General features: G+C 43.3%; 1 protein-coding gene and 1 non-coding gene across 3 annotated transcripts in view; both read left to right on the top strand.

Moving 5' to 3' along the window:
• The window catches only part of LOC145357005 (mitogen-activated protein kinase 13-like), a 66,965-nt gene that overhangs the window by 2,143 nt on the left and 41,673 nt on the right, over positions 1–23,149 (top strand). The window lies entirely within an intron of this gene.
• Positions 3,730–3,926, top strand: LOC145357176 (U2 spliceosomal RNA). Its single transcript, XR_013889263.1, has one exon. It is a non-coding gene; the product is annotated as a U2 spliceosomal RNA (small nuclear RNA).

The raw sequence follows: 23,149 nt of genomic DNA, 5'->3' as shown, positions 1-23,149 counted from the left end.
ATTAGTTGATTGTTATTGCATTGCTCTTTGTGGGACCTTATTATTGACAAATTGACTGTTGTGTGGGTATGGATCAAGTAAGCTGCACATACAGGCTGTTAAATGAACATTGACAAGATATTCTGCAAGAGAGTTTGCAGGAAGCTTTAATTTATTCGTGAGTGTCACAAGTAGGTTTACGTTAACGCTGCAATGAAGTTACTGTGAAAATCCCCTAGTCGCCACACACCGGCAACTGTTCGGCTACATTGAGGGAGAATTTAGCTTGGCCAATGCACCTAACCAGCATGTCTTTCAGACTGTGGGAGGAAGCTGGAGCACCTGGAGGAAACCCATGCAGGCACGGAGAGAACGTGCAAACTGCACAGACAGTGACCCAGAGCGGGAATCAAACCCAGGTCCTGGTGCAGTGAGGCAGCAGTGCTGACCACTGTGCCATTGTGCTACCCCAGAAGCTGAAGGAGAAACTGACAGGTAGGGCTAGGGAACCGTGGTGCACCAAAAAAGTAGTTTCGTTGGTTAAAAGGAAAAAGGAGGCTTATGTTCGGATGAGACGTGTGGGCTCGGGTAGTGCACTAGAAAACTTTAGATTGGCTAGGAGGGAGTTGAAGAGTGAGCTAAGAAGGGCTAAAAGAGGACATGAGAAGACTTTGGCTGATAGGGTTAAGGAGAATCCTAAGGCGTTCTATAGGTATGTCAAGAACAGAAGGTTGGTTAGGGCAAGATTAGGGCCAGTTATAGACAGCAGAGGGAAGTTATGTGTGGAACCGGAGGAGATTGGAGAGGCATTGAACCAATATTTCTCTTCGGTGTTCACGCAGGGGGACATGGATATAGCTGAGGAGGACACTGGGTTGCAGGGGAGTAGAATTGACAGTGTTACAGTTGATAAGGAGGATGTGCTGGATATTCTGGAGGGTCTGAAAATAGATAAGTCCCCTGGTCCGGATGGGATTTACCCCAGGATTCTCTGGGAGGCAAGAGAAGTGATTGCAGAGCCTCTGGCTCTGATCTTCAGGTCGTCGTTGGCCTCTGGTATAGTACCGGAAGATTGGAGGTTAGCGAATGTTGTCCCATTGTTTAAGAAGGGGAACAGAGACTTCCCTGGGAATTATAGACCGGTGAGTCTCACTTCTGTTGTGGGCAAGGTTTTAGAAAAAATTATTAGGGATAGGATTTATAGTTATTTGGAGAGTAATGAATTGATTGGAGATAGTCAGCATGGTTTTGTGGCGGGTAGGTCGTGCCTTACTAACCTTATTGAGTTTTTTGAGAAAGTGACCAAAGAGGTGGACGGGGGTAAGGCAGTGGACGTGGTGTATATGGATTTTAGTAAGGCATTTGATAAGGTTCACCATGGTAGGCTTCTGCAGAAAATGCAGATGTATGGGATTGGGGGTGATCTAGGGAATTGGATCAGGAAATGGCTAGCGGATAGGAGACAGAGGGTGGTGGTTGATGGTAAATATTCATCATGGAGTTCGGTTACGAGTGGTGTGCCTCAGGGATCTGTTTTGGGGCCAATGCTGTTTGTAATTTTTATTAATGATCTGGATGAGGGTATAGTTGGGTGGATTAGTAAATTTGCTGATGACACCAAAGTCGGAGGTGTGGTAGATAGTGAGGAAGGGTGTCATAGTTTGCAGGAAGACTTAGACAGGTTGCAGAGCTGGGCCGAGAGGTGGCGGATGGAGTTTAATGGGGAGAAGTGTGAGGTAATTCACTTTGGTAGGAATAACAGATGTGTCGAGTATAGGGCTAACGGGAGGACTTTGAATAGTGTGGATGAGCAGAGGGATCTAGGTGTATGTGTACATAGATCCCTGAAAGTTGGGAATCAAGTAGATAAGGTTGTTAAGAAGGCATACGGTGTCTTGGCGTTTATTGGTAGGGGGATTGAATTTAGGAGTCGTAGCGTTATGTTGCAACTGTACACAACTCTGGTGTGGCCGCACTTGGAGTACTGTGTGCAGTTCTGGTCCCCACATTACAGGAAGGATGTGGAGGCTTTGGAGAGGGTGCAGAGGAGGTTTACCAGGATGTTGCCTGGTATGGAGGGGAGGTCCTATGAGGAGAGGCTGAGGGATTTGGGGTTGTTTTCGCTGGAAAGAAGGCGGCTAAGAGGGGATCTTATTGAAACATATAAGATGATTAGAGGTTTAGATAGGGTGGATAGTGATAGCCTTTTTCCTCTGATGGAGAAATCTAGCACGAGGGGGCATGGCTTTAAATTAAGGGGGGGTAGTTATAGGACTGATGTCAGGGGTAGGTTCTTAACCCAGAGGGTGGTGAGGGATTGGAATGCCCTGCCTGCTGCAGTTGTAAATGCGCCTAGTTTGGGGGCGTTTAAGAGATCCGTGGATAGGTTTATGGACGAAAAGGGATTGGTTTAGGTTAGTGGGTCATTGTTTTGTAACTGGTCGGCGCAACATCGTGGGCCGAAGGGCCTGTTCTGTGCTGTTATGTTCTATGTTCTAGGTTAACGTGTCTTATTTTCTTAGGCTGATTATGAAGTGCCACTGACAGATTCTAAGGAAAAGCCATCAAATGGCCACTTCCTGAGAAAGACATCTTTGCAAAGTTAGGTACAGATTATCATGCAAATCTTTTGTTTCAAAGACAATATAGAAAATGAAAATGTTTTCTGTAACTGAAAACAATCAATACCACAGGAGCTGGGACTAAGGATGCTGACCAAAAAATGAGCCAAATATTGATCAGACTCAGCTTTAGAAACAGCAAGAAGATGATTGTTGTGCTTTCTTTTTTGTTAAAAACAAAACAAGTTTTTCAAAAAAATCTGTAGCTATAATTTTAATGAATACCGACGGGGAGGTCACTGTCGAGTGCTTCTTTCAGTGGAAAGATAGACATAGATAAAAGAAGAGGAATTGGGCATCATTTGCTAGGAATGAAGGACCACATGATTAGTTATCAAGACAACTTTCACAGTGTAATTTTATTTTGGGAGGATAAGATATATGATTATAGTTTGAATTGAGGAGGATGGATGCAGCATTCGGTGGAAGTACCTCGAAGCAGTAGTCAAGCAATGGGCCATGATGCCCCATTGCAAAGGTTACATTTGGATTTCTGAGCTTTCCGCTTCCTTGAGCAGCAATGGCAACTGTGGGATGGAGACCACCCAATTTGGAGACAAGATGGGTTCTGGACCTGCTGGTCCAATTCTGGCCTTGGGTGATAGTCCTGTGGGCGCATTCTCCCCATGTCTGTGTGGGTTTCCATCAGATGTGCAGGTTAGGTGGATTGGCCATGCTAAATTGCCCCTTTGTGTTCAAAGATTTGTAGGATAGATGGATTAGCCAAGGTAAATTTCTGGAGTTTTGAGGATAGGGTGGGAGAAAGTGCCTGGGAAATGTACTCTGTCAGGGGAGTCAGTACAAACTTGATGGACTGAAAGGCCACCTTCAGTACTGTAGGAATTCTATGAATTACACTAAACAGCATGGGATGGACAGTGAGCCAGAGTTCTTTTCAATCTTAGAAAGCATTTTTATGGTGAATGCCGAATGGGCCCAGCATGTTTCTGCACTGACTTGTTGAAGGCAGAAACCAGGCTTAGCAAAGACTGACTTGTGTCTGGAGTGCAGGAAAAAACAAGTCTGAGTTAAAACGGTGAGCGGTGGCTTCAAGTTTTGCTGCACTTCTGCTCCTGTCAACCTGTTGTACAGGTTACTCACTCCGGATGATTATACTCTTAGGGATCCTTTCTATTCTCGGCCTTTTGGCTAAGATCAAGTGTAGTATCGACACTGCACTTGGTTGAAGTCAATAGGTTACATTTCAGCTTCATTTGGCGCAATTTTTTAAAGCGGCATCTTGGCCTTTTGGCTAAGATGCAAATGAGATCAAGCCTTGGAGGAGGAGCTACACCTACTCCAATCAGCTTGGATCATGTAGATCAAGCCCAAGACAGGAGGTGAAAGCCCTGTCTTGTCAGCTTGGATCGGGAATGTCCCAGCTTGTTGGAACTCTGAATTGGCTTTAATTTGACTTGATTGGATTGGAATAAAGTAACCAAAAAAACCCTGCTTCATAGGCACCAGCGTATGAGACCCAAATTTGTGGGCGGTGGGGAGGAGCAAAGATGTGTGCAGTGCAGGAAGAGGGATGACCTCAGTGTGTCGGGAGGCCGATGGGGTGGTGCAGAGAGCGGCTTCACTGAGCCTTCTGTTATTAAGCAATACGGAAAGCATAGTTGAAGCTTACGTGGGTACACACAATAACATTTTAGAATATTGCGTTAAAAGGGGATGATACTGGAAGATAGTTTGAAAAGTGCAAGGTTTCTGGCTTCAGTAGAGTTGTGATCCAATTCTTTAATTTTCATCGCCAGTTACAGAATAAACATATGGGATGGACTAAATGTGAAAATGTTTCTTGCAAAATGTATTGCTCACAATACTGAGAACCTTTTTTCTAGTGCAACAATCTAAAATGTACTGCACATTGAAATAAACAGCTGACAAAAGTGAGCCCAAGCAGGCAGCAGCAAACTCCCAACTGCAAAAGCAAGGGCAGCTCAAGAGAGCAGGATAAAATATTGGAGGAGCAGTTGAGTGTGGGAGAGAGGGAGCCTGAGAGAGGGGAACTGCACAAGTGAAAGGATGGCAGGCAAGGTCTCAGAATCATGGGAGAGCATTGCCACTGGAGTACCCCAAGAGTATCCATGGTTTTCTTCAATTAGATCTCTCACGATATCATTTGAAGACATTCTAATTAATGCAAACTCAGCACCATCTCTTTCAACCCCTCCTGTATTGGCAGCTTATTTGCCTGCAGAAATGTCTACAAATTAAACATTGGAAAGACAAAAACCATTGCTTTTAAATCCCACGAAAAGCTAAGATTACTAGCCACTAACTCCATTCCCTCCTACTGGCCACTGTCCCAGGCTGAACCAGATTATTCGCAATCTCAGTATTTTGTTAGATGGCGAACTGAACTTCCAATCCCAATCCTCTCCTTTACAAATGATGGAGATGCCAGCATTGGACTCGGAAGGGTACAATAAGAAGTTTCACAACCCCAGATTAAAGTCCAACAGATTTATTTAGTAGCACAAGCTTTTGGAGCACTGCTCCTTCATCAGACTCACCTCACTCCGAAATCTGGTGTTGTGAGACTTCTTACTGTCTCCTTCACAAAGACCATACAGTTTCAGCCCTCTGAATTGCCAGTCTCCAGACCTGGTTAAGCTCATTCGCTGCTCTCATCCATTCTTCTAATATCTCCAGACTCAACTATTCCAATGCTCTTCTGACCACCCTCCCTTCCCCATATACCTGAGTTTATCTAAAATTATGGTACCAGTATCCTAACTCACACTAAGTTATCTGACAACAAGCCTGTGAAGTGTCTTAGATAGCTTTAGTATGTTAAATGTGCTTTAAAAGTGCAAGTTATCGTTGTGCAAATTGTGCTAAAGATGAATCTTAATATTTTGAATGAGTCACAATGTAAACATATTCATAGACTGCTCAGTTGTTTTACTTCCTGTGTTTGCTTTCTTTTTAAGAATTGCTCTTGTGTTATGATAAATGCCCCTATTACTAATACATTTGCATTTTGTTACCAGTGTTTTCTTGCAATAAACAGCAGGCTCCTTTACTCACCAGATACACGAAGCACAAAAAACATTTGATGTGTTATCGACAAACTATTGTCCAAATTTAGAGATCTGTATGGTGGGGAAATTGAGTCCTGATGTTAGTTGAAGAATAAGATGTTGGAAAATGCACTACTGGAAATGTTTCCAGGAGAATGAATATCCAGGCGGTGTGCACAAGTTGGAGGTCATCTTTAGATCCAGAAATGTACTTGACCCAAAAGAGTGAAGCTTTGGCCAGTAATCAGGCTGTCGATAAAGCTGAAAAACCAGCAGAATTTGAAGACTAATTTTGGGCACAGCAGGTTACAGCTGCAATGTGGGAAGGACTATTAGCTGATCGAAGTTGCTTTAAAACTTAAACAGAGTAGCAGAGACACAGCTGCTAAATCTTGGTGTAGTCCATTGCAGGCATACAGGGCCCAATTTGACCATCTTGATTCTAAGTGTTGGCCAGACTTGGAACTGGGACTGTTTCACTTCCGACTCTTAGTCCCTTTCTCCGGCACTCCCATATGCACTCAGCCTGAAAAAAATCATCAATTTTGAATTGCGCTGCAGAACCCTGTGAGTGGGGCTTATCACATCCGAAACACTGCTGTTCCAATCGGAGTTTCAACTGCGCATGAGCAGTAAAAAAATAGAAAAATAATTCCTGCCACATTGCTCCCGGGCCTGATAATGCCTCCCCCAGGCCCCCACAGACACTGCCCCACCCCCACGACATAACTATCTCCCTTAACCCCTAACGCCCACTACACAGACCGATCGTGGCCCCTTGCCCCCACCAGAGGCTCCTTGGAGCCTACCTCAGGGCCCAAGGCCTGCCATGTTATCCCCCTACGCTGACCCGCCTCCCTCCCGCCCTCCACACCAGAGAGCTATCTGACATAAGAACATAAGAAATAGGAGCAGGAGTAGGCCATCTAGCCCTTCGAGCCTGCCCCACCATTCGATATGATCACGGCTGATCTGTCGTGGCTCAGTTCCACATTCCCGCCCACTCCCCATAACCCTTAATCCCCTTGCCTATCAAAAACCTATCTACCCGCGTCTTAAATATATTTAGTGAGGTAGCCTCCACCACTTCAACAGGCAGAGAATTCCAGAGATTCACCACCCTTTGAGTGAAGAAGTTCCTCCTCAACTCCGTTCTAAACTGCATCCCCCCCCCGCCCCTTATCTTGAGCCTGTGCGCTCCAGTCCTGCTGTCCTTTCTGAGCGGGAAGAACCTCTCAACCTCTACCCTATCCATCCCCTTCATCATCTTACACATCTCAATAAGATCCCCCCTCATCCTTCTAAACTCCAACGAGTACAAGCCCAGTCTATTCAGCCTCTCTTCATAGTTCAACCCCCTCAACTCCGGTATCAGCCTAGTAAACCACCTCTGCACTCCCTCCAAGGCCAAAATATCCTTGCGCAAGTGCGGCGACAAAACTGCACACAGTACTCCAGCTGCGGCCTCACCAGTGCCCTGTACAGTTGCAGCAAGACCTCCCTGCTTTTATATTCAATCCCCCTCGCTATGAAGGCCAGCATCCCATTTGCCTTCCTGACCACCTGCTGCACCTGCAGGCTGGGTTTTTGCAACTTATGCACAAGGACCCCCAGGTCCCTCTGTACCGTAGCATGCTGCAGCTTTTCTCCCTTTAAATAATAGTCCCTCCTACTGTTATTCCTGCCAAAGTGAATAACCTCACACTTGCCAACATTGTAATCCATCTGCCAGGTCCTCGCCCACTCGCTTAGCCTATCTAGATCCCTCTGCAGACTTTCCACACCCTCTGCACAATTTGCTTTTCCACTTATCTTTGTGTCATCAGCAAATTTCGACACCCTACACTCAGCTCCCTCCTCCAGATCATCTATATAAATGGTAAATAGCTGAGGCCCCAGCACCGATCCCTGGGGCACTGCACTAGTCACCAACCGCCAATCCGAATAGCACCCATTGACACCCGCTCTGTGCCTCCTATTTGACAGCCAATCCTCTATCCACGCTAACACCTTACCCCCAACTCCATGCCCCCTAACCTTCTGTAACAACCTTTTGTGCGGCACCTTATCAAACACCTTCTGAAAATTGAGAAACACCACATCCACCGGTTCCCCTCCGTCCACCGCACTGGACATGTCCTCATAGAATTCCAATAAATTCGTCAGACGCGACGTCTCCTTAACGGATCCGTGCTGCGTCTGCTCTATCAAACAATTCTTCTCAAGGTGCCTCGCTATTTCTTCTTTGATGATGGATTCAAGCATTTTTCCTACAACAGACGTTAAACTAACCGGTCTTTTGCCTGCTGCCTTTTGCCTGCTACCTTTTTTAAACAGCGGCGTAACATTAGCCGTTTTCCAATCTTCCGGCGCTTCCCCGGAATCCAGCGAGGTTTGGAAAATAATCACTGTGACCCGCCTGCATTTAAACTGATATCGAGCCATTGGACCTGCCTGCATTTAAATTGATGTAGTGCCCATTTTGGGTATGGTCCAGATGCTGGCCATTTTTGGTGATTGGTAAAGGGAGAATGAGTGTGAAGGCGGGTGCAGATTGTGCTACTCACATCATGCCCAACTTTACCAAGTTTTTGTGCCTGAAAATGGGCGCAACTTGATGGTAAAATTGGGCCCACAGTCTTAATGTCCAGAGGAGCCCAGAGATTTTTAAGTCAAATTTGAGACATAAGAACATAAGAAATAGGAGCAGGAGTAGGCCATCTAGCCCTTCGAGCCTGCCCCGCCATTCAATAAGATCATGGCTGATCTGTTGTGGCTCAGTTCCACTTTCCCGCCCTCTCCCCATAACCCTTAATCCCCTCTCTTATCAAGAACCCATCAACCCGCTTCTTAAAAATATTTAGCGAGGCAGCCTCCACCACTTCAACGGGCAGAGAATTCCAGAGATTCACCACCCTTTGAGTGAAGAAGTTCCTCCTCAACTCCGTTCTAAACCGCCTCCCCTTTATCTTGAGGCTGTGCCCCCTAGTCCTACTGTCTTTTTTGAGCGGGAAGAGTCTCTCCACCTCTATCCTATCCATCCCATTCATCATCTTATACGTTTCAATGAGATCTCCCCTCATTCTTCTAAACTCTAACGAGTACAAGCCTAGTTTATTCAGCCTCTCCTCATAGCTCAATCCCCTCAACTCCGGTATCAGCCTAGTAAACCTCCTCTGCACTCCCTCCAGGGCCAAAATATCCTTGCGCAGGTGCGGCGCCCAAAACTGCACACAGTACTCCAGCTGCGGCCTCACCAATGCCCTATACAGCTGCAGCAAGACCTCCCTACTTTTATATTCAATCCCCCTCGCTATGAAGGCCAGCATCCCATTCGCCTTCCTGACCACCTGCTGCACCTGCAAGCTGGGTTTTTGCGACAAGGGGGATGATTTTACCATTTTGATTCTAAGTGCTGAATCTGGGCATGATTCAGATCCGATTTGTAAACCTGTTCTCCAGTGCCTCCAAACACACTCAGCCTCAAAACAATTGCGAGTCTGAATTGCGCTGCGACCGGGGCTTATCGCACCCGAAACACTGCTGTTCCGATTGGAGCCTTCAACTTCACGTGCACAGTGAAAAAAAATGTGAAAAACGCTCCCCTGTCACATTGCTCCCGGGTCACATAAAGCGGCTTGGGAGCAATGGCCCCTACACATATTACCCCACCCCCACAAGATAACTGTCCCCCTTATCCACCACCACCTCCGCTACCCAAACCAATCGCGACCTCCTCCCCGATTCCCCCCCCCACTGATCGTCCACAAACTGGCAGCGGACCCCATCCCCTTTCCCCCACCAATCGCCCACAGAGTGGCAGCGGACCCCATCTGTCCTCCCCCCCCTTCCCTCTTTACAAGAGAATGATCTGGCCTTCCTCCACCACCGCCCCCACACCACCACCACCAGAGATGTTTCTAGTTCTCCTCCTCCCCCACCACCAGAGAATGATCTCAATTCCCTCCTCTTCCCCCTCCCCCACCAGAGAATAATCTGCCACCCTCCCCCTCCCCACGATCAGATACATCTGGCCCACCTCCTTTCCCACCCCCTCCACACCACCAGAGAACGATCCGGCCTCCCTCCTCCCCACCCCCCAACCAAAGATCTGACCTGCCCACCACCCCCCACCACCGATCTGAGTTAGAGAGTAGCTGGAAGCTCTGAACTTCGGTCCTCAGAAGCTGGAGCGCCTGAAACAGACCTTTGTTGAGCATATCTGTTTCACGCTGAATCTGGATGGGCGAACGGAAAGAGGGAAATGCTGGTAAGTTTTGGGCATCCAGCTCATTAAGTCAAGTTAAATGCATGCAAATGCATTTAAATTGACGTAGTGTCCGTTGCCGAGGCGGATGTGGATTGCACTATTTGCCTCACGTCAGACTTTACCAAGTTTTTGCACCTGAAAATGGGTGCAATGCAATGATAAAATCGAGCCCAAGGTGTTGATTTTCCTCTCTTGAGTCAGGAAGCCTGAGTCAGGCCATTTCTCAATGCGTTCCCGTTACTTGCCATTCAATCGCCCCTTGAAAATAACTCATCTCTAGTGCCCATTAATCTGTGTCAAAGTAAACAGCCATTCAAAAATCTCTTCAAAACATTTAATGCTATTATCTGCTCAAAACTGTAAAACAATCCCAGCCACAGCTGTGTCAACAGCCCCTCCAAAGCTAAATCTGTTAGTTGGGCTTGGCACTTAGTCATGCATTCATAAAGCAAACATGCATAATCATATAAACAAACACTTCAAATCATTGTAACATAATTATACAGTTCACTTTTGAAAGTCACGATTAAATCTTCCTTCACCACAAACAGTCCTAAATGCTTACTGTATCAAAAATACTTTTCCTCATGTTGCCATTGCTTTTTTTTGCTGATCAGTGAATTTGAGGCCTTTGGTCCTTGACCCATATGCAATGGGAATAGTTTCTCCCCATCCATTGCATACAGAACCCTGATGATTTTGAACACTCGTATCAAATTGCCTCTCGATCTTCTCCTCCAAAAAGAATCGCCCCAGGTTCAGCAATCTGTCCTTGTAACTGAAGTCCCTTGACCCAGGAACAATTCTGTTAAATATTTTTTGTACCCTTTTCAATGTTTTCACATCCTTCCTAAAGTGTGGTATCCAGATCTTGACAGACTACCTCGGTTGGGACTGAACCAGTGTTTGATGGAAGTTCATTGTAACTTCCTTGCTTTTATACTCAATGACTTTATTTATAAAGCTTAGGATTCTGTAAGCCTTTTTAACACTTTCTTAATCTGTCCTGACATCTCCAATGATTTGTGTACATATAGTCCCAGGCCCATCTGCCTTGCACCCTTGTAGGGTTGCACCCTTTATTTTACATTGCCTTGATTATTCATCTGACAAAATGGATCTCCTCACACTCCTCTGAATTAAATTTCACCTCCCATCTGTCTGCCCATTCCAGCAGCCTCGCAGTGTCCTTTTAAAGTCTTATCACTGGACACATCACTATTCACAATACTTCTTAGTTTTGTGTCATCTGTACATTTTAAATTTGTGCCCATAAACCCAAGAATGGATTGTTACTATAGATAAACACAAGCAGGGATCCTAACATCAACTCCTCATGGGACCCTCAGTGTTACACCTTGGCCAATCTGATAAAACAGCCATTCACCATTCTCTGTTTCCTGTCACATATTGCCGTTGTCTCTTCTATTCCATGGGCTTCATCGTTACTGTCAAATCTGTTGTATGGCACTTCATCAAATGTCTTTTGGAAGTTGATGTACAATGGCACAGTGGTTAGCAGTGCTGCCTCACAATGCCAGAGACCCAGGTTCAGTTCCAGCCATGAGTAACTATCTGTTTGCATTTTCTCCCTGTGTCTTCGTGGGTTTCCTCCGGATGCTCCGGTTTCCTCCCACAGTCCAAACATGTAAGGATTAGGTTGATTGGTCATGCTTAATTGACCTGAGTGTCAGGGGGATTGCAGGGTAATTGTGTGAGGTTACACGAATAGGGCCTGGGTGGGATTGTGGTTGGTACAGACTCGATAGATGGAATAGCTTCCTTCTGTACTTGGGGATTTGATGATTCGATGATACACCACATCAACACTTTACCCTCATCAACCCTCTCTATGACCTTATCAAAAACTCAAATCAAATTAGTTAAGCATGATTTGCTCTTAACAAGTTCACATTGGTTTTCCTCGATTAATCTATATTTGTCCAAGTGACTGTGAATTTTGTTCCAGATGATGGTTTCTAAAAGCTTTCCTACACCTGAGGTTAAATTGGCTGGGATGTAATTGCTGGGTATCCTTACATCCTTTGTTCAAGCAAGGACATAACATTTCCAGCTCTCTGGGACCACATCTGCCTATAAGGAGGATTAGAGGATTATGGTAGCGTCCCCACAATTTCCATCCTATTAAGTTTAAAGTTAACATTCATTTATTACTGTCACAAGTAGGCTTACATTAACACCGCCCTGAAGTTGCTGTGAAAATCCCCTACCTGCCACACTCCAACACCTATTCGGGTACACTGAGGGAGAATTTAGCACGGCTAATCACCTAACCAGCATGTCTTTTGGACTCTGGGAGGATACTGGAGCACCCGGAGGAAACCCATGCAAGCATGGGGAGAACATGCAGACTTTGTACAGACAGTAACCCAAGCTGGGAATTGAACAGAGAGGCAGCAGTGCTAACCACTGTGCCACCATGCTGTCCTTGGGAGGTAGAACAAAAATGCAGAATAGTTTTAAAATTGTGGGAACCTTTTAAATGTTGGTGTTAAAAGAGAGATTTGTGTTCTTTTTACATGGAAGACAAAATCAACATGGAGCTACGTCAGGTAATTTACATGGCAAATAATTTGTCAGTCTTTATTGCAGGAGTTAAAGTGTAAGAAAATTTTGCTGTAGTTGTACATGGCTTTGGTACATGACACCTGAGGTTGTGCACAGTTTTGGTCTCCCACAAAGAGAGATCGAGTAGAATAGGCATGTATGCTCTGGAATCTAGAACAATGAGAGGTGATCTCATTGTAATATACAAGGCTGTGAAGAGACTTGACAGGATAAATGCTGAGAGGCAATTTCCCCTGGCTGAAGAGTCTAGAATGAGGGGGCATTGATTATCTCAGCACAAGAGATCAGTCATTTGGGACTGAGCTGAGAGATGTCTTCATTCAAAAGGGTTGTGAATCTTTGAAGTTCTCTACCTCCCTGAGCTGTGGATGGCTCTGTCATTAAGCATATGAAAAGCTGAAGATTTTGAATTCTAAGAAATCCAGGGTATGGGGATTGGGTGGGAAAAATGGAGATGAATAGAAACAGTGTAATCTTATTGATGGCAGAGTAGGTTTGAGGGGCTTGCTTTTCCATTTTCTTGGGTTTTCATTTCTTAAAGGGTACAATCTTGTTAGGTGGAAAATAAATTCAGGTTCATCTTGTTCTTCACATTATATGCATAATTCACATTTAGAATGATACAACACAGGACGCCATTCTGTCTGTGTCAGATATAATGAGTGTACAAAAGCTGAAGGAGGTGGAAGGGCTCCCTGATCATCTAGCTTGTCCCATGTAGATGTGATACCTGCTGCACTCCTCATGACACCCAGAAGCCATGGAATCTCCCGGGAGAGGTGAGAAAACAGATAACTACACAGGCCAATTAAGGGAAAGTGGGCAGTAATCTGGATAATACTTTTCTAGCATACTTGGGTAATGAAAATGAATTGAGGTTATCACCCTCTGTCCCTTGCTAACTTTATATGTTGACAATTTTGAACAGTGTAATTTTGCACTGGTGCTTGGTTTCATAGTTTAAACAGTTTTATCTTTATGCCACTTACCTGCACGATTGAGATTTGCTTCATTCTACTGTGTTGCAGATTAATAGGTTTCAGGCATTTGTGATAACAATGCTATTTTCTTCTACCAATAAGGTCTCACTTACTGAGAAAGTTGGTGGGGAGGCAATGTATGTCTGTTCCACAGTTGGGTGGAGAATTCAGTTGAGAATTGTCAGATGTTATTTTGTTTATGGTGGGTTGATATTTCTGCGTTCAGACACTCACACGCAAGCAGCCCAGTTGTGGGCTGACACTTAGATAGCCATGTAAATAAGCCAAATAGAGCTGTTCTCAATTCAACTAATGATCAGAGATCCTGGCTTGCGTTCCCTATGAAAACAAAGCCAGCTGAGCGGAAAACGTGAAGACATCCTACCACATAATAGTAAATGTGCTGCTTCAGCGAGCAATGCAGTGTCAGCAAATGTTCATTTCTACACCATGGGGATGTTTTTGGCTTCTCATCTGAAAGTAATCCATCTATTGTAGACAATCCAACTTGGAATTCAGCCCATTGCAGTGACGGTTCCAAATCCCTGATCTAAAGAAAGTACTTGGTAAATATTATTGTGTTCCCATTTCTCCTTGCACTAATTCACTTGACAAAAATGCTCTGTTAAATTGTCAGTACTTGCAGTTTCATTGGCAGGAAGTCCAAATTACCACAGCAATAAACATATGAATGTTTTGGGGAAATAAAAGCAAAGTTATGTAAGAGTGGTCTTTGTGTCCTGTCCACCAGAATGTTTTCATCCATAAATGGATAATTCTGTCTTTGCATCTTTGGAAAAGAGCCAATGGCATTATTTAGAAAGCTTTTATAAATTGTTAATGTTTTCAGCTTTGCCTCCATGGCATTAACAATATAGCCTGATGCTGTCTTTAACCTGGTCTTGCAGCATTTTAGTTAATCTTTTGCCAAATTTTACTGTGAAGATGTAAAGTAAACTTCACATTAGTCAATGCTCCATACCAGTTACAAGTTATAGATTATGCTCTGTTACAGATTCTGTTCTACTCCTCATGTGAGCATGAGGAGTAGGCCATTCAACCTGTTGAGCCTGCTCCATCATTCAATCCAATCTTGGCTGATCATCCACTTCAGTGCCTTTTTCCCACGATAACCCCATATCCCTTTACGTCATTGGCATTCTGAAATCTGTCAGCCTCTATTTTAAACATACACTGGCTGAGATTCCATAGCCTTCTGGGACCGAGAATTCCACAGTTTCACAACTCTCTGGTGTAATAACAAATTCTCTCCATCTTGATCCCGAATGGTTTCGCCCTTTAAAAACTCTTAAAAGTGGTCAGGTTTGGCTAACTAATATTCACAGGCCAGTCTCAGAGTTCCAGAAATAGAACAGTCACATTTATTCAGCTGTACAACTGGAAATAAAAACTAGCCACACCTATATTCTTAACAACTTCCTATTACTGACTAAATATGATCCCCAAAGTTATTTTGATGTTTGATCTGCAAGTTCAGTCTTAGTAGCACTTTTTCCGAGTATGAATTTCTTACTACAGAACATGCCTCATTTATTTTTTGCAATAACATGATTCATGTGATGCAAGGTACGACTAAGTACTAGGCAAGGATCTAAGCAGTGAACTGCAATGACATTCCTGTGGGTTCTAATAACTACTGGATGTTTTCTTGATTATGAAGCAAAATTGGATTTGTGCTATGGACTATAGTTTTAGAGTTTATTTATTAGTGCCACAAGTCGGCTTACATTAACACTGCAATGAAGTTAGTGTGAAAATCTCCTAGTTGCCACACTCCAGCGCCTGTTAGGGTACACTGAGGGAGAATTTAGCATGGCCAATAAATCTGACCAGCAAGACTTTTGGATTGTGGAGGACACTTAGCGAGCATCTGGAGGAAACCCATGCAGATACGGGGAAATCATGCAGACTCCTCACAGACAGTGACCCAAGCCGGGAATCGAACCCAGGCCCCGGAGATGTGAGGCAGCAGTGACACCATGAAATAAAAATGGATTATCAGCTCAATAAACTGATCACCTTTCAAATATGATTTTGTTTCACCAGAGCGCAAGTGTATTGTAACTACTTGCACATTTTGTGAAAAAAAGTAAATAACGTTTCCCCTTGGATGCCTGGGTGCGTTTATTAAATGGGCATGCTAAGAGTCAATTGCCTACACATCTGGAATACGCTGACTGAAAGAGACAGCTGAAGTGAGAACTTCTAAATTCAATTTGACGGGCAACAAGGCATCTAAGTGGCATTCAGCAGAATGCGAACCTCTTATCCGAATGCATTGTGAAGATTTACAGGCTATAATACATTTGGAAACAACTATCTTTGTTCTCTTGCAATCTTCTCCATTTTCCACACAATTTGCCAAGCCTCCTAATTTAGTAACATCAGCAAACTTCGTATCAATTCCCTTGTGCTTTTCTTCAAATAAAAGGACAGAAGAATAGAGCAAAATTGATAGCAAGCCCGTACAGACATTATGAACTAATTGGCCTCCTTACGTGCTATACAATTCTGTGATTTTATAATTGTACAAATGAAGCCCTTAGAGCAAACTATTAACCATATCCAACCAAACACAAGAACATCCAATTATTCCAGTTAGGAACGTAGGCTACTGCTGCTTCTAGATCCTATCTGGCCCTCTGAGCCTGCACCATCATGGTTGATCGAGTTATTTTCTCAACTCTAATGTCCTGCCTGCCTCTAAAACCTTTTATTACCTTGTCCATCAAAAATCTTATCAAACTCAGCCATGAATATCTTCAGTTACCTTTGCTGTTTGTACTATATATAAAAGATTTGGAGGAAAATGTAACTGGTTTGATTAGTAAGTTTGCGGACAACACAAAAGGTTGATGGATTTGCGGATAGTGATGAGGACCATCAGAGGATACAACAGGATATAGATTGTTGGAGGCTTCGCGGAGAAATAGCAGATGGAGCTTAATCTGGACAAATGTGAGGCAATGCATTTTGGAAAGTTTAATACAGATATGAAATATACAGTGAATGGCAGAACCCTTAAGAGTATTGATAGGCAGAGGGATTTGGATGTACAGGTACACAGGTCACTGAAAGTGGCAATGCAGGTGGAGAAGGTAGTCAAGAAGGCATAAAGCATGCTTGCCTTCATCTGTCAGGGCATTGAGTTTAAAAATTAGCAAGTCATATTGCAAATTTACAGAACCTTAGTTAGACTTGGAAAATAGTGTTCAATTCTGGTCGCCACACTACCAGAAAGATGTGGAGGCTTTGGACTGGATACAGAAAAGATTTACCAGGTTGTTGCCTGGAATGGAGAGCATTAGCTATGAGGAGAGGTTGGAGAAACTTGGTTTGTTCTCACTGTAACGAAGGAGGTTGAGGTGCAACCTGATAGAAGTCTATAAGATTACGAGGGGCATGGACAGAGTGGATAGTCAGAAACTTTTTCCCAGGGTGGAAGAGTCAATTACTTTTATAGGTTTAGATTAAACATCAATTTAAGGTGCGATGAGCAAGATTTAAAGGAGATGTATGAGGGAAATTTTTTATAGTAAAAAGTCTGACAACACCAGGTTTTAGTCCAACCGATTTATTTGATAATAGACTCACAAGCTTTCGAGGTTTCCCTCTTCGTCAGGTGAATGGAGAGTTCTGGCCTCAGACAGAGCATATAAAGCACAGACAGTTTAGAGATTACTGATTAGAATGCGAATCCTTACACCTAACCTGCTGTTCAAGACCTGAAGTGGCTGACAATGTGAGTGGAAGGAGCACTGATCACAGGTTACAGAGATGTGTACTGTCTCCAGACAGTACAGTAAGTGAGGTTTTGCAAACCCAGGCAAGTCACGGGGGTTACAGTCTGTGCTTTATATGCTCTGTCTGAGGCCAGAACTCTCCATTCACCTGACGAAGAGGGAAACCTCGAAAGCTTGTGAGTCTATTATCAAATAAATCGGTTGGACTAAAACCTGGTGTTGTCAGACTTTTTACTGTGTTTACACCAGTCCAACGCCGGCATACCCACATCATGGAAATTTTTTATCCAGAGGGTGGTGTGTGCCTGGAACTTGTTGCTGGGGAGGTAGTGGAAGCAGATTCAACAGTGAGTTTTAGGAAACGTCTGGACAAATACATGAATAGGATGGGAATAGAGGGATATGATCCCCAAAAGAGTCAGAGGTTTTAGTTTAGTTGGGCAACATGGTCAGTGCAGGCTTGAAGGGCCAAAGGGCCTGTTCCTGTGCTGTAATTTCCTTCGTTCTTTGAACCAGCCTCCATTGTTTTTTGGGTAAGAGAGTTCCACATACTAACAATCCTCAAGAGAAAAAGATTTTCCTCATCTCTGTCTTAAAAGAGAGACTTCTCATTCTCAAATTGTGTCCCCTAGTTCTAGTCTCCCTTACGAAAGGAAACATTGTGCCAGTATCCACCCTGTCAAGTCCCCCCAGGATCTTGTGTTTCAACATAATACTCTCTCATTCTTTTAAACTCTCAATGGATAAAGACCCAACCTGTTCAACTTTCGTTCATAGGAGAAGACCTTCATCCCAGAAATGAAGCTTCTCCGAAATGCTTCTAATGCAATTATATCTTTTTCAAATAAGAAGACCAAATCTATACATTATGGTCTCACCAAGGCTCTGTACAGCTGCAGTAGAACTTGCCCACTTGTTATATTCCACTCCCTTTGCAATGAATGCCAACATTTCATTTGTCTTCCTAATTACTTGCTGTGTCTGCATACTAACTTTTTATTATTTATGTACCAGGACACCCAGATTCTTCTGTAGCACAGAGTTCTGCAATTTCTTCATTTAAATAGTGCACCGCTTTTCCATTCTCCCTGCCAAAGTGAATGAGTTCACATATTCCGACATCATACTCCATTGCCAAATTTTTGTTCACTTGTCTGACCTGTCTATATCCCTTTGTAGATTCCTCTTGACAACTTATCTTGGTGTCATTGGCAAATTTAGCTACCATACATTCGGTCCCTTCATCCAAGTCATTGAAATAGATTGTAAATAGTTGAGACCCCATCACTGATCCCTGTGGCCCATTTATCTCTAACATGTGTTCACTGTAGGTTAACCATATCTTCACCCAAGCTAATATGTTACCTCCTATACCATATGCATTCACCTTGTGTAGTAATCTTTGATGTGGCACTATTATACTTTCTATTTGGAGCCACTTCTCCATCATATTCCTATATTGATTCTGTTTTTTTAAATCTTTTGTAACTAGTTTCTTATCTGGCTCTTTAGCAAGCTTTCTGAAAATCCACATATAACAGCTTCCCTTGCATTCCTTTTATCTGAACACTCCTGTAATTTTCTCAAAAAATGTAATTAAATTAATCAAGCATGACCCATCTTTTACAATTCATCAAGATTCTTACTGAATTAATTTGTCTTTCTGTGAACTAATTTCACTCCAGACTATGAACAATGGAAATTTGCCCACAATTTGATTAACCTGCCCATAAGTTCCTTGTTTAACTTGTTGCCGCTTTCTCAGTTTAAGGCAGCAGTGGCCAATGATTTGGATAGTTGGTTGAACCCACAGATTCAGTACTTGGTTGGTTAATAAAAAACACTGATTTGCACGATAGGAAGGAATGTAGGGGGCTGCTAAGTGTTTGGAGCAGGAATCCTGTAATCTCTTCATTGATGACATGTGGTGGAGACAGGTATGCTAGCAAATGCAGCTCAGCATTTATTAAGTCAATACATCTCATGGGGAAAATTCACAAAAAATAAAAATTCGTTTAAAAAAAACCCCGGATGGGAAACTGCTGATTTGCAAATGGTTTTGTAGAAAAATCTCAGACAATGAGCTTCAACAGGAGTGCGTGGAATTGACATTTAGCTTCCTTTCTCCAGTGGTGCTACTTGCCATCTTCAGTCATGTCCTGCCTCAGGAAGCCGCAATACTGAAGGCCCAAACATGTTGGTAATGCTAACTCAGATTTTTGTCAAAAAATCCATGAGTCATCAGCAGCACAATTGTTTCTGCTGGTAGAAGGAACAGAAGTTGGGCATCGCAGCCTGGGTAGGATCAGCTATTGGGACAGATTTGCTTCTTGACATTGGTACCAGCCATTGACATAAGGGCCTGGAAATTCAGAGAGGGGCACAGAATGCTAACCCTTCACCAGAAGGGCTCTATTGCATGCAGCAGCTTGACATGAACAGTCAACCTGCAAAGAGGAAATCAAAATTGGGCTTTGTGTCACTGTGGCCTTCGGGTAAGTGACACCAATGAATTGGAGGCCAGGTATGGCAAAAGGAAGGATAGCAGGCCAGAAATTGGGATTGAAAGTTGACTGGGAAAGTGAGTGGGGGAAAGGATTAACAGTTAGTTGGATGGTGGGGTGAGGAGAAAAGGCAGGCATTCAGGAGTGGCAGTAATCGGATGGGGGAGACTGGGGTAAGGTCCAGCACTGTGTTTTCTTTAAATATCAAGTCAGAGGGGCACACATCATGCTCTCCTCCTACAGGTACCATGCCCTAACATAGTGTCGGTGACTGTGGACTTGCATTGCTTCATGGTTATGCATGGCAAATTATTGCTGTAGTTTGCCATTGCTTCTACAATGTGGCAGACCAGGAAACCTATTTCCTCATTAACACTTGCCATCAGGCATATTGAAAGGATTTCAGATTGATGACCAACCTATTATGACCATGTCATGAACGCACCCTCCGTGGCCACTTAAGTCCTGAAGTGGGACTTGAACCCGGAGCTTCTGACCCAGAGATAGGGACACTACCACTGCGCCACGGAATCTCCCCTAGACTCCATACTAAGGCAAATGAATTTGAATGACAGTTCTTGTAGTCTTAAGGTCTTGGTTTACTTAAGTGCAGCAGATACTGGCTGCCTCAGACAATGAAGATCTCAAGGCCCATATTTTTCAATGGCATGGTTAATTGCACTTCCAGCAGGAAGTGTGCTCAAGCTTTCTACTTGCCTTACTGGGAGCTTAATAGGCAGTGTTGTGCTTGAAAAATGGGTATTACAAAACTAAAAATAAGATCTCCGCACATTGCCACTGGTATTTGCTGTAAAATTCAGTACAGGTAATTGCAGCACAGGAAATAGAATAGAAATAATGCATCTGTTTCTCCCAACAATTTTAAGTCGAAGGGATATGTTTAAATTTGTGTACAATATATCCGATTTTTCACATTGAACTCTACACTTATTGTGGATGGAAGGAAGGAGAACAGTAGCCTCGAGCCCAGCCAGTCCTCAGCAGGATAGCATTTCGATTATGCAAAATGTAAGGGTAAAACAATATAAATTCATTTCCATCCACAGACTGAATTACTGCAACATGCACTTTGCTGTTCCATTACATTCTCGTGGAAGAAACATCGGCATTTATTTCGGTTGAGGTGAAAATATTTAATTTGAACCGTTAGCCAGGGAATAATTAGAATTCTCAATATCAACAAATAGAGTAGGACCTCTATTTGCTATCCCCTGTTCTGGCCAATTAACAGTTGACAGCATCAGTTGAAGGCATCTGTGATTTAAATGAGACATTATAGACACAGCTGGGCACTATTGGGTTTAATTGTCAAGTGTGATAAATTGAATGCAGAGTGAACTAATGCTATTAATTTTCAATGCCCTTCCAGAGCATTACATCTTTTATGCTTTTAACAAAAATTCATATCCATAAAAAGCTCTGACTTACATGGCATGAACATGCTCTTTCTCCAGCTACTTGCTGACTGTTCTTGCAATGTCACTGGAGCACATGATATCGGTTGTTCCTGTTTTCAGATTTTTGAGTACTGTGAAACATTGATATCAGGAATCACAGTAACTGCAGCAACACTAACACGTTAAAATTACTTTCAAAGAACAAAGAACAATTCAGCACAGAAACAGGCCCTTCAGTCCTCCAAGCCTGCACCATTCATGCGCCCAACTAAACCATTCGTTTGTATCCCTCAATTCCCAGTCTGTTCATGTGGCTATCTAGATAAGTCTTAAATGATCCCAGTGTGTCCGCCTCAACCACCTTCCTTGGCAGTGAATTCCAGGCCCCCACCACTCTCTGTGTAAATTATGTACCCCTGACATCTGTGTTGAACCTTGCCCCCTCACCTTGACCTTGTGACCCCTTGTGTTCATCACCTCTGAACAAGGAATAAGCTCCCTACTGTTACCCTACCTATGCCCTTCATAATCTTATACAACTTAAGGTGGAAAGTGGCTTATGACACTCCATTCTCCGATCTGTGTTTTCTGTTTCCTTTCCAAAAAAGCTGTTTACATTTGTTTGTGGTTTCAGCTGTCTCAAACAGTAAACCTTCACCCGTTAATCGTGAGTGTACAGAAAGTCAGTCTTTTGTGAAAGTGAGCGTATTGGCCAAAAGAGCTGCCACAGTATCTATAGATTTAGGATCTCAGGCATACATATCAATCTTTTGAGAGACAGGATAATATCTTCCCCACTTTTGTACTGATCTATTCTCTTCCTGCTGCTTGTGAAATATTTGTTTTGATGGAAGGAAATGATTGAGCGTTTAATGAAGTTTGCATGTAATTTTTGACAGATGACCATTGCAGGTAAAAATAAAACAGATTAATTTGAAGTCCAGTAATCATTGCATCAGCCTGATGGGATCAACATTGTCCAGATTGATTTTTTTTTAATGTGTTTTTTTTAAAGTCTTTTTTAAAATTTGATGGCTTTTGAGCATGGATGAGCATAAGTGCTAATGGTTAACCAAGTGCATTGAATCAGGCATAATGGTGGCTTATTTAAAAAAAATGATTTGTCCTTTTTTCGGTTCAGGTTTTGACCCAGTTTCATCACATTATTGTTCCTCTTCCAAGACCAGCTCTGAGGATTCTACCAATGCCTCTTTAGAAACCTTGTGTTCTTTTATTCTCTTTGTTGAATTCCTCACTTTGGATTTGAATAGAAATATGTTGCCAAATTGTAATAGTGCTTTAGTAAGCCAAGCCACTCTACAGTTGATCATTTTGCTGTGAAGATAATGAGCACGCGAAGGCTGAAATGCCAAACAGCTCTTGATACTGTATGGGTTGGATTCCATTTCAGTCTAAATATTATTCTGAGAGGCTGCATATCCTCATAAACAATGTGACCTATTACTCCTGCTGTAGATATTACAGTGAGATTGTGCCCCCTCGTGGCAAAAGATGTAGTCGACACATAATTAAAAATGTTTCTTCTGGTAAGAAAATTGAAGTTTGTTTATTAGTCACAAGTCGACTTACAATGAAGTTTTTGTGAAAATCCCCTAGTTGCCACACTCTGGCGCCTGTTCACGTATACTGAAGGGCAATTTAACGTGACCAATGTACCTAACCAGCTCGTCTTTCAGACTGTGTGAGGAAACTGGAGCACCTGGAGGAAACCCAGACCGACACGGGGAAAATGTGCAAACTCCAAACAGACAATAACCCAGGTTGGGAATCTGGTGCTGTGAGGCAGCAGTGTTAACTGCTGTTCCACCGTGAATCTGCCACAGCAAGAAAATATGGCATCTGAAAGTGTGATACCGAATGGTTATCAATCAAATATCCAGCTTAGTAAATGTAAGCAAATCAGTGGCAGTTTAATTGAATCTACTTGCTCAATGAGTAAAACTGAGCATCTGGGTCGCTCAACCAGTTTTTCAA

Source organism: Carcharhinus amblyrhynchos, chromosome 22, assembly GCF_965287045.1.
Source record: "Carcharhinus amblyrhynchos chromosome 22, sCarAmb.v2.hapA, whole genome shotgun sequence".
Taxonomy (NCBI): Eukaryota; Metazoa; Chordata; class Chondrichthyes; order Carcharhiniformes; family Carcharhinidae; genus Carcharhinus; species Carcharhinus amblyrhynchos.
The sequence above is the reverse complement of the archived record's forward strand: the minus strand, read 5'-3'. Positions and strand labels throughout refer to the sequence as shown.